A 13,041-nucleotide genomic window follows, 5' to 3' on the forward strand; every position below is an offset into this window, starting at 1 on the left:
TGATGCCTTTTTATCACTGACTAAATCACACAGGGTGAATCTCATAAAGCATGCTGAAATGTTCAAAATTCATATAAATTGCCACATTTCCAAGGTCATTTTGACCTGTTTTTTCTGATGTACTCCTTTCTGACCCAGCAAATTACCTGCTTTTGTTATCTCTCTTAAATTACACAGTTGGCACTTTATTATGCATTTAAAATGTGCAAGCCTGGAATTTTACTGCTAAAGCATCACTGTAACTCTTCCCATTTTATGTTATTAAGACAAGAATACAGAGCTGCCAGTTATATTTGTTCAAATATTAAATTGTGACATGTTGGAAAAAAAAACCTTGGTTTAGACATGGGGACCTTAATTCTTTTTGAGCTTTTCTGTTTTCTGAACTACAAGTGAATTTTTAAAAGAAGAGGTAGTGGTGGACAGAAAAACAGTAAGAAATAGGTTAGAACCCTAGACAATACAAGCAGATGGAGAGTTTAACTTGGTTCTACTTACCCATGGTCACTTTTTTATGATTTCTTCATTCTGTTTAAGTAATTACATTCCACTGCTTTCACTTCATATTCTGATATACTCTGTAAAACACACTGAATGTAGCATGTAACATGTATTGACGGTTTTCCAGACTCTAAGCATTTTTCAAATGCATTTACATTTACATCATTTAGCAGACGCTCTTATCCAGAGCGACTTACAACAGTGTTTGTTAGTTTTTTCGCATACCCCTTGGGGTCAGAGCGCAGGGTCAGCCATTGTACAGCGCCCCCTGGAGCAATTACAGGTTAAGGGCCTTGCTCAAGGGCCCAGCAGAGTAGGATCTCTTTTGGCACTGACGGGGACTCGAACCGGCAACCTTTGGGATACCAGCGCAGATCCTTAGCCTCAGAGCCACCACTCCGCCCGGTGGCATGAACAGCTCTTTGACTAGAATATCATTCTTTGAACTCAAAATCAAACTGCATGTTTATAATGTCATCTACAGTGACTGGCATCGGTCTGTCTACTGTGATTGCAATGCATTATTTTTCACTGATGAAAAGCAGCATCACTTACTCAGTTCCAAACAGAATCCTTGTCTTAGAAAATAGTCTGGATGGAAATTTCATATTGAGTGATTAGCAAGTTTTGATTAACTTTTGTTATGCTGTATAACTAGAATGTTTAAAGGTGCACAATGAAAGTGATAGATTACAAAGTATTTGCCTTACTAGTGTAGATTAATGTGAGACCAACAAGAGTTTCTCACAACAACAGTCTCTTCCTTTTCTCGGTACTGTGACGATGCGGGTTTTACTCCATGCTCCCATTCAGCTTCTGGGAGCTCTGAACCCGACACCGTCTGTAATGTCACTGATGAGCTAGGCAGTGAGGCACAACAATGAAGCAAGGGGATGGTGCAAAAAGTGCAAAATGATTTTATTAAAAACAACAAAATCAAAAGCATTGTCCAAATAAATAAAGTGCAGTGTATCAAAAGTCTTCATTAAATAAATAATCCATAAAAACAAGTGAAAGGTGGAGGTTAAAAAAAACCATAAATCCTTTAAAATTTAGGTTAAAACAATGCCTGGAAGCAGTCTCTTTAAAAACAAAGCCAGTTATGTTCGTCTACTGGTGGCTCCCATGCTTCTCCCTTACGGGCCTCACAACAGGGGAGTCGCCTTACCAGTGTCACACACGTGTGTTTAGGAGACAACTAAATGGCTTGAATACATGTGATTCCATGCCAGACCAGGGGGTGGCGAAGTGCACTAATTTTCCCTCTCGATCTTTTGCAGACCATTCTAGGGAAATCCCACCCGGCTCTGGGGCAGCCAATGACATCACTTCTGGTTCCGGTGTTGATGACATCACTTCCTTCACTGGCCTTTAAAGCCGCCATATTGCCTGAAGAGAATCAGTTCTGTTTTGGACTCAGTTGAATGAACATGTCTTTGTTTATCAATCAGTTTTGCAGCCAGGAACAATTATATGGGTGGCTGCCCCAAACCTTCGCAACGTCTTATGATCGTTTTTGTGATACCAGTAAAATGCAGTTCCCTCTTTACTGGTCCGGTAGCCCTCCAATCCCCGGCTACGTTGGGCTCCAACTGGGCCGAGACTTTAGTTTCCTTCCCCAGCGGCCAGGGCGTTCACACTGGGGCTCAACACGCTCAAAGCCTCCTCGACTCCGCTTCCTTCACTATGGCAATGAACCAACCTTTTCCTGGTCACTTCTGCTCCAAACAAGCACTCAGCAGGAGCGACCACTGCCATCAGCCCTCAGGTGCTGGCCAAACACCTCACTTGGGGCTCTCCTATCAGCTGCATTAAACTCTCGGGCCTGCTCTCGTTCTCGCGCTCACTCTTCTGCACTGGCTTTCTACTACCTGCTTCCTTCTCCATGAACCTCACATTCTTTCCTGTTTTCCTCCCTCTAGCCGCCTTGCGCTTCTATTAAATATCACGGGGACGTGGATCAGGTGTAACAATCAAGCAACAATTACGGATTCGGATGATTCCACACCTGTGCACTTAAGTGAGGACCGACCGCATCACAAATCACCCCGGGAACCACTTCGGCTGCACAAGCACGCCCCCTCTCTAAGCCGCGAGTGCAGCGATTATGTATTTAAAAAGTTGCCTTTTTGACGTGAGCTGTGGACCTGCTACACCACAGATACCTGTGGTAAAGTTTCAGTCAACCATGTCAAAAATATGGCCAGAGAAGGAATCGGAAAATGCAATCCACGAAAGTATTTATTACTGGTTTTGCCAGTTACTATCTCATTTAGAAGAGGGAATAAAATTACAAATTAACTCACAACAAATACTGAAAGCAAACAAAAAGCAAAAACTGCTTGTGCCACATTACATTTGTTTGATTGATACAACCCGGCTTGGCTTATTACACTGCAATACTGTGGCGTTGCATTGTGCAGGATGGAGTTTACTTATGCACTTTTTAGGCATACAGTATATGTTTGTGAATCATAAATAATGTTTTATTTGTATTGTAATCACACATATCGGCACCCCATTAAGAACTAGTGCATCCCCTGCTAAGTTAGTCCTGTCTCAGACCTTGCCTTGCAATTGAGTTCTGTATTATAATTTTTACAGCAACTTGTATTTGGAACACAGATGTCAAAAGTGTCCTGTTTGAATGGTATTATGTTTTATTTATTATTAATTTTGTGTTATTAATTGTAATACAGTTGCATTACTGATACTTTTCTGCATAATTTCAAATAATAAGGTTTTCAGATAACATAATATCTTGAACTCTGATTGAGTTTGTAGGGGGCTGAGTGAGAAGTCAAAGTGAGTCCGAAAATAGTTGGGTTGACAGCACAATTTAATTTGCAAAAGAAAAAAAAAAGAAGTAACAGACACACAATGGCACCAACAAACAAAACCAGGCTATAGCCTCATATTCCCTTCTAGCAGCGTTTCTGGGTAGGTCGGGCTTTGGGGGAGTTCCTGTCAGTCGAGCACTTGGGTCCAAATGAGATGCCACCTTCTGGTGATGTCTCCTCTTTATATCATCAGGACCACAAGGGGCAGGGCTTCTAGGGCCCCATTGCCCTCAAAGGGAGGCTTCAAAGCACTGTGAGCGAAAAAGGAGACAAGACCGCTAGTGTCAGTGCCTCCTCTCATTCCAGGGTGGTACCACATATCTTAGATGAGCCTGGAAGGTGACCTTCTCGCATGCATGTGTGACAAGTGTAAGTAAGCAAACACAGCGTTGAAATTAAACCTCATTTTTATGTGGTTAAAAAATGTAAAATTAGTTAAAATCAATAAAACCAGTTGCCATTACGGCCTTGTCCATTGGACCCTCCTAATAATCCCCTATTTCTAATTGGCTATCTCTCTCACCCCTTCACCAACTAACAGCTAATGTGTGGTAAGGGTACTGGCACAATAATGGCTGCCGTTACATCATCCAGGTGGATGCTACACTTTGGTGGTGGTTGAAGTGGTTCCTGTCTAAGTAAAGCACTTTCAGTAGTGAGAAAAGTACTATATAAATGTAACAAATTATTATTATTACTAAAATTATTATTATAAATAAATACAAATAACAAATAGTTATAATCAAGGATAAAATTAGTCAGACTCATTTCCTTCCATTGTAATTCACAGTGCTCTCTAACTCTCTCTCCGATCTCACCCTGCTCACTTGACAGGCATGCTCACCAGGGCTGAGACACCGGTGTATGTGGTCCACTAACCCCATCCACCCCATCCTCTTAGGACACTTGGAGCCCCAGTGCTGATCGAAGCCCATTTGGGGCCCCAGGCGGGAAGGATGGACGTCATCCTTTGTTGTCCATAGAGGGTAGTCAGTTTTATTTGACTTCGACAGCCTGTGGGTTCTCCCTCAGTTCCTAGAGTGCATGCCCATTCAGTAGTACAAATGGCGCCACTTTGTGTATATACCCCAGACTTTAAGGAGCGCATGCCTCTTGATGTAAGGAGCACACACAAAATGGCATCTCTCAGATGATGTCACCTTAAGTCGCCTAATGGGTTGACCAGCTCTGCAAAGCCCATCACCTTTGTTCTGCCACTTCCTTCAGTCCGGCAGGACCCAAGGAGCACACAGTCATCCCTGCTCCTCAAAAGCAGCAGGAGTTGAAGCACCCACTGAATGCCAATGCTTGTGCTTCTTTGTGGGGTTTCCACTTACCTTCTTTATGCTGCACTGTCCGATTCTGCTCTAATTTCATTCACTGTCCCCTTGATTTCTTCAAATTTTTTTCTATCTTGATCGAACCTATTCAGACCTTTTTATACTGCAGTGAGGGCAGATACATTAAACAATCTGTTAAGCGTGAATGAAGCACATCTACACTCATGAGATCTGACCTGCAGTATTTTTTTTAAAAAACACCTGCACTCGCTCAGTTCCGCCACGGATCCTGAACATGCTCCTTCACACACCTGTCTTCTAACGTCTAGTTTTCTTGATTATAATTGTGGTCTTTTAAAAATGGAATTTAGGGGTGGACAGTGGAGGGTTTTCTTTCTGTCTTGCACTGACTATTTGTAGCATAGTTTGAATACTAGAGAAAGATAATTAGTCATAGCTATTTATTTCTTGGTATAGCAGCATGGGCTTTTGGGAGGTAATCTGGCCAATAATAACTTTTTTTATGAAAAGAGTTATCACAAGAACTTTAATTTCTTCTAATTTAGAAGTGGTAAACGAGAATGGTAAACCGGATGGCATGGACGCAGGGACACTGCGATGGGACCATGAGACGTACTGCGCAGGCGAGTACAGCGCGCATCTCATAAACCGCACGCGCAGTTGTATCCATCACGCACGAAGGAGTCACAGCCCAAAAACGAAAGAGCTCAACTGACGTGAATGAGAAATGAAGCAACAACGCGCCCATGGCTAACGACTACCGACAGCCACACAAAAAAGAGGACTCTGTGCTGCAGCCCAGATTCAAACGGAAGAGGCTACGGAGGCTCCACGGGTCCATAAAGTACGGAAGGCGCAGGCGTCAGCGCCATATTGTGAGTGGCACTACTGCGGAGTGAAGGCACAGGCGTCACCGCCATATTGTGAGTGGCACTACTGCGGAGTGAAGTTAGGAATAATGTGCTGCTTGGGTCGACTAATGTATTTCAGGATACCCAACGGCGGGGGTAGGCGAGCGAAGCGAGCAGGGGGCGCAGCCCCCTTGTAAGATGATAACTGTCAGACAAGCAGGTGTCAATAGCTCAGGTTAGTTAATAATTTTCAGACCTGGTTTGCCCTGACCAGGGTTGCTGGAGCCTAACCCAGCTAGTATAGGGCACAAGGCAGGTATAAACCCTGCACAGGGTGCCAGTCCATCATAGAGGGAACAAACACACCCAAACCCCAACCACTCACTAGGGCCAATTTAGTATTGCCAATCCACCTATCCCTCATGTCTTTGGACTATGGAAGGAAACCCATAGAAACATGAGTAGAACATCCAAACTACACCACGGGAGTCCCTGAGACACAAACCCTTAGTGCGAGGCAGCAGTGCTGCCACTACGCCACCATGCTGCCCCTCAACAGCTCAGGTGAATTTTATTATAGGATAAAAACAGCAATCGAAGTCAAGAAATCAAAAAAACTGTTTCAAGTCTTTTTTTAAGTAAAGTTCAGATGAGTAATGAACTCAGTCCCTCACACTTTAATAAGGTGGCACCTAAAGTGTTTCATGTATAACTTTCAACAGATGAAATTTCCTGAAAGTTATGTTAGTATGCCAAAAATATAAAGCCCTGTAAGTATGTAATGTAAGTAATGTTATACAGTAAAAAGCTTTTTAAAAGTAGTCACTGGACATTTTGCTTCAAATTCAATATTCTTTACACCTAAAACAAGGCAATGGTAATAACAAATTATCTGTTTTTTCATTAAATACTAGCATTAGTCATGACCTACTAGCTTTGTTCTATTTTCAGCAAATAAATAAAGATGGTAAATTGGCCCCAGTGAGTGTGTTTGTGTGTGTGTTCAACCCTATGATAGACTGCGCCTTGTCTAGGTGTTGTTCCTGCCTTGCTCCCAATGGCTGCTGGAATAGGTTCCAGCTGTCTCATGTCTCTGTTCTGGATAGGCAGGTTAGGAATATGGATGGATGGATGATTTGATCTGACAGTATGGTGCCAAATGTATTATGTTGTGATCAACAGCTCCAAGTATTTCAACAACCTCGGTAATTTGAATTTTGCCTTGATTATTACAGAATATGACATCAAAACAGGTTTATACCTTGAAGCACTAATACAGTTGCAGTGCAAACATTTTTAACTGCTTGAATAACTGATTGGCTCTGTCTGTGTTTTGTTTTATTTTATTTTATTTATGGTGGAGACATGCTGATAATCAATGAAAAAGGTGCACAAAATCACAAGTAGGTTTTTGTTTTTTAAATAGCTTTAGTACGTGACACAGTGCTTAGCACTATTGCCTGACTGATCTAGCATTGTGAGCTCAAATACCATGCCTGAACAGGTGGAGTTTGTATGTTCTCCCTGTCTCTACATGGACATTTTTCAATGTACTCCAATGTACTCCAATGTTCCAGCAATTCCCTAAAAGATAGGCAGGTAAAGGTGGCTGCCAATTCTAAATTAGACCTCTGTGTAAAGCAAACGTTAGCCCTGTAATTCACTTACATTTCTATCCATCTTGGGTTGGCAGCATTGGTTCCAGCCGCCCACAACTCAGAAGTGGATTAAGCAAGTTTGAGAATGTTTGTTGTAACAATTTAAAAAGTAATGATTGAATATGATTACAGCATATAACTTGGGGAAAGAAAGTGGAAGCTACAATGAATATGTTCCTCATTAAACCAAAACCACAGCCCTTGAAAATAACTATTATTGGGTTTTAATAATTTTTTTGGGAGTCATGTAGCTGCCAATTAATCAATTTGCATTTTAAAGTATTAGTCTTTTATTGTTTCAACTTACATGAATAAAATATTGCATAGACAACTCATTGTTGTTAAAAGCTGATAATAAAAAAGAGACAGCTATGACACTGAATCGGTCCAAGGTAATTACTAAAGGCCTATCAATAGCTCATTACACTTAAGGCTATCAAACAGTTTATATTATTCTGTAATCACTTGCCTTCATGTGCTGAAGGCATTTAAGCGGCGTTTTATACTGACTGATTTATAATCATGCGATTAAATCTGACTTGTTTCAATCAATTTTGTTTGAGAAAATTTCAGAGAAGCAAACATTATGTATTACCACAAATTCTGCAGATTACAGAGCAAAAACGAAAGCTCCACAAGCCAGTCACAGTCTTGTCTCTAATTTACTGGACCCATAGCCTTTGTGTAGAGTGGGTGCTCCCTGTGGTGGCTGGCTAAACTCATCAAAGGGCAGTAAGATCTGAGAGTATGTGATTCACAGAAAATGTTGTTTGCTAACCACATCAGTTAAGGCGTGGGCTTCCTCAGCCTCCACATTAGCAAAACTCCAATCATTTGTATATGCATAAAGAACATAAATCACTCCCAATGGCTCTAAATGTTTTATAGTGTATTATATATTTGGCCACACCACTCATTCACCTTGTCTTCTTCAATTTGTGGCTTAACTTGCAGGCTTGAATCAATGTGCTATTATAATAATAATGCTCATGTTACAGTGAGCCAAGAAAGACTAAAAAGACAATGGTACAAATAACAGTTTAGTTAGTATCTCATTGACATTTGTAAATGTATTAATTCATCTTGAAGTGTTGCGTTTTCAGATATTATTTAGATAGCAATTGGAAACAATGGAAACCACTCCTAGGTACTAAAAGCTAGTGCTGGGCCTTGAAATGAATTGGGTGCAAATCAAAGCATCTGTGTGCCTGCCCAGTTATATGCCATTTGGTATAGGATCCATAAAAGCAGTACTAATGTTTGTGCTGTGCTATCTGTTGGAATTAAAAATGCAATGCATTTTATTACTACATGCATTACAAAAACACATTCCAACATTTGGTGCACTCCAAATTAATGCTGAATATGTAGAGGTCTATGTTGATAACTTAGATTTCACGCCATCTTAGATAGGTAGAACAGTCATAAAGTAAGTAGCAAGTAAAAAACTCATAGCCTTGAAGTCAAAAGGTGTGAAAGTTTCCTGTGTCATAGAAAGGTTTCTCTGGTTTATCAGGTGAAGTCACTTGATAAACATGATAAACCCGCTCCCTCGGCCGACGATTGGGTTGACTCACCAAATAGTCGATGAGTCCTTTCCTCTCCTTAACTTCGTAGGGTACTTGCCAATGGGCAGGCAACTTAGAGTGGGAGGTAGGTACTAGGACCATGACCTGATCTCTCGGCGGAACTCCCGAAGAGACGTGCCATGGTTGTAATATCAAACCTGTGCTGCTTGAGCCTCTTCCATATTACTTTTAAGGAGGGGCCAAATTTTACCAAATCTATCGTGTAATTGCACGATATATTCCAATATATTTGTAGAGGGAAGAGCCTCTTCTTCCCATCATTCTTTTAAGATATCTAATATGCCCTGGGGTTGTCGGCCATACAATAATTCAAAAGGGGAGAACCCCATGGAGGCTAGTGGGACTTCCCAATAGGCAAAAAGGATGAGGGGGAGGAGTTGATCCCAGTTCCTTTCATCCTCGCTGACCACCTTACGCAGCATTTGCTTGAGAGTCTGGATACATCTCTCTACCAAACTGTCGGTTTGAGGATGATATACCACGGTCTTTAAATGTTTTATTTTAAGTAACTTGGCAGTCTCCTTGAACGTCTCCGAGGTAAAAGGCGTCCCTTGATCCGTCAGGATTTCTTTAGGGATGCCAAGGTGCGCAAAGACCCCTACTAATTCCCGTGCGATGGCTTTAGACGTGGCTGAGTGCAACAGAACAGCTTTGGGGTATTTGGTAGCATAATCCACGAGGACTAAAACATACTTGTGTCCTCGGGCTCAGGGCTCTAGGGGTCCTACTAAATCGACCCCAATTCTGTGAAGGGGAACATCAATTAGGGGAATAGGAATGAGAGGAGCACGGTCCTTCCTAGGAATTTGTCGCAATTAACACTCCGGGCAGGTAGTGCAAAAGCAACGAACCTCCTCATTGATTCCCGGCCAATAAAAGTGGAGCTTGATCCGCTCCAGGGTTTTCTCGGTGCCCAAATGGCCACCTAGGAGGTGGGTGTGTGCTAACTCACAGACCTGCCGCCGGAAGGTCCGCGAAATTAGCAGTAGCCGTCTCTCCTGCCCATCATGCTCAGCTACGTGATAGAGAAGGTCATTTTCCAACACAAAGTGAGGACCCTGTGGCATCTACTGGTGAGTGCGCTGGCCATTAACCAGGACTACTGCAATTTTGGCAAACTTAAGGGAGTTGTCATTCCACTGTTCCCTTTTAAAAGAAGCTGGCGTTTCTCTGAATTGAAAGTGTAAAAGGCTGAGAGGGTCCGGGCCAACCTCAAGGGGCGTGGTTTCCTCCTGTTCCGTCTCGGCACTCGTGGATGACATATCGGGACACGACGGTCCGGGAGTTGCCACATCACTCAGCGAGGCCGCTACCTCTCTCTCTGCCGGCTGATTACACGCCGTGGAGGCAGCTTGAGACGGCTCATCTCCGTCTATAACTAGGCCTAAGTTAAACCCAGGAGTGGTATGTGTCTCACCGCTTTTAATTTCAGACCAGTCCCGCCCCAGTATCACCAGGTGTGGTGGATTTGGGAGGACCGCCACAGTTAATTTTTTTACCGATCCTCCGCAACTGATGACACAGATGGCGGACCTGTACCAGCAGATTTCTCTGTGGACACAGGTTATACTGGTCTTAATTTTCAACCACTGTCGTGGAAGCACAAGCCAGAGGGCAACAATGATAATGTTGCTGCCAGAATCGCATAAAGCTGTGGTCTTATACCCGTTTATGATCACCACGCCTATATGTGGGACTGCCAACGGGTTAGTCAGAGCACACCAACCCCTCCTCCCACTCCACCTGCATCCATCCTTGCTTCTAAGCGCTTTGCACGCACGCAAATCCGGGGACGCTGGCACAAGCTCTGGATTGGATGGGTGGTGGGGGGGTGGGGGTGGGGATTGGGCTGTGTTGTTGGGGGTCTGTGGGTTTTGGGATGTACTCCGGCTGAGTTCAAAGGTACTGTCTCTAGAAGCTCTATGAGCTCTGCCATGTTCTTAAACTGCTTACCCCAGACCGGCTGGGTGAAGCCATGGGGAAGCGCTTTCAGGAGCAGATAGCAGGCTACCTGCTCTATTAATTGGTAGGGCTTGTTCTCAGATGGCCGTAACCACTGCCCTACCATTGCCAAGAAGGACCAGGCTTGTCTGTGGGTCGGCCGCTCTAGGTCCAACCTCCAGTTTTTTATTTTTCTCACCTGCCAGTCTGGGGCACCCCTAGGTGGTAATTGGGGCTCTGGTTTCACAGGGAGGCGGGCACTCTCCTCTGAGAGAGCATAATAAGCTCCTTTTGCCTCCCCCCTCTGGAGCAGCCCAACTCTGTGAGCCCCTCCCGCACACTCCCTGGCCTCTCCAGTTTACCTGGTTAAGCGTGCTGGGAGTGGAGCCCGTACTGGGTCTCGCCGAACCATGGGACACCCTCCCCGCCTGAAAACTCGGCCCAGTACGCTCCCACCTGGGTACATTGCAGGTCCTGTCCCCTTCTCTTCTGGGACTTCACCATCCTGCTGACTACACCACTGTCACAAAAGCCACAAAGAGTCATAGCAAGGTTTGAGGCAGCCACCCGTATATTTGGTTTCCTGGCTGCAAATCGTTGTTTAAATGATAGCACTGCTGTGCACAAAACTGAGTCCAAAACAGAACTGAGGGAATAGGGAAAAGGTGGAGGCTTTGAAAGGGGAAGACAGGAAGTGAGATCAAAGAGGTCGGGCTCATGAAGGTCTTCAGCCATTGGTTCGAGCCTGGACGTGACATCACAGGGGCCGGAGCCGGCAAGGTCTCCTTCCATAGGCTCGGTCCCAGAAGTGACGTCAAGAGGGCCAGGTGGAATCTCCCGCAAATGGTCTACAGGAAAGGGAGAAAAAGAGTCAGTGCACTCTGTCACATCCCGGTATGACTCGGAACTGCACTTACTCAAGCCCTTTAGCTGCCTCCCATGCGCACGTGTGACACTATATCTTCTTTAATAAAACCCCTGTGTGCGTCCAGTGTCCGTGTGTGTGTGCCTTCTGGTGAAGTGCACATGCGCGGGGCACGGTGCGATGCTTCAAAGGCTGCCTGACGCGTCACACAAGACAGAGAGGGCGGGACCCATAAAATATCACGCGGCAGATCCAATCGGATTTCGGTAAATGAGGTAAGACCTGAGACACAGAGACCAGCTTCCCCATTGTTATGCAAGTGTTCACTCTGAAGATGTCAGATTTGCGATTAAGAAGCTTGGCCCGGTAAAGTGTAAAGTCTCAGTCATTGAAGGGGTTTTCCTAAATATACGAATTTTCATGATATTACAATACAATGACTTTTAAAAGCAGATTTATTTTCGCCCACATTACATCAGTTGCTGGGGAGAATCTGCTGATTGCCCACTGTTGTGACAGAAAATTAAACGCATATTACGGACAGCAAAGCCAGTATTACTGTCAGAGCAAATTACAGGCATTTTATGGGAAAAATTTAATGAGGTAAAAGGTCCCTTGCCATTTAATATAGACTGTTCCTACTAATGTTTATGGACTACTGTTCTAGCGCCCGTTATTGTAACGTACTTAATGTCTAGTATATATATAAAAGTCAATGTGTGTATGTATGTATGTTCCAGCATCACGTCCGAACGGCTGGAGCGATTTTCATGAAACTTGATACACATGTTTCTCATTGGTCGACTAAAAATACTGTAGGGTGAAATCAGCCCTAACCCACCCCCTTCTGCAAAGGGTGGGGGGGTGAACTTACGGTCTTGTATGCATGTTATCATCCAGTTGCCACTCAGAATGACCACCAGAGGGCAAACTGGAGGTGACTGCCAGCATTCTTTATGTTTGAGCACCACCGCGCCCCTGTTACTTTTGAATTTAAATAGAATTCTATGCGTGCAAGTGTGTGTGTCTGTCCAGCCTGGAAGTGTGACGTAGAGTCGGGGTGAGGGCTCCAGCTCCGAGGATACACAAGTGATGCCAGCACACTGGCAAAATGATACCTCCAAAGAAAGACAGTCGCTTAGCTGCTAATACACAAACGATGCGAGCACGTTGGCAACACGAATCCTCCTAAGAGAGAGATGCCCAGAGTAGTTCTGACGATTTCAATACTTTCTAGGATCCCGTGCTGTACAGTTAGTATATAGCAGGCGACTGCCAGCATTCTTTATCTTTAAGCAGCACCTCGCCCCTGTTGCTTTTCAGATTAAATAGAGTTGGGCAGTTCCAAGCGTCAACTGGATGATAACATACATACAAGACCGCAAAACAAGATCATTAGTGAGTCTTTATTGTTTGTTAATTTATTTTTATTTTTAAAGTTGTGTTTTTTTAAATTATGTTTTTCTCAAACAATTAAACAAAAAAAAAAACACTT

Source organism: Erpetoichthys calabaricus, chromosome 1, assembly GCF_900747795.2.
Source record: "Erpetoichthys calabaricus chromosome 1, fErpCal1.3, whole genome shotgun sequence".
Classification (NCBI taxonomy): Eukaryota; Metazoa; Chordata; class Cladistia; order Polypteriformes; family Polypteridae; genus Erpetoichthys; species Erpetoichthys calabaricus.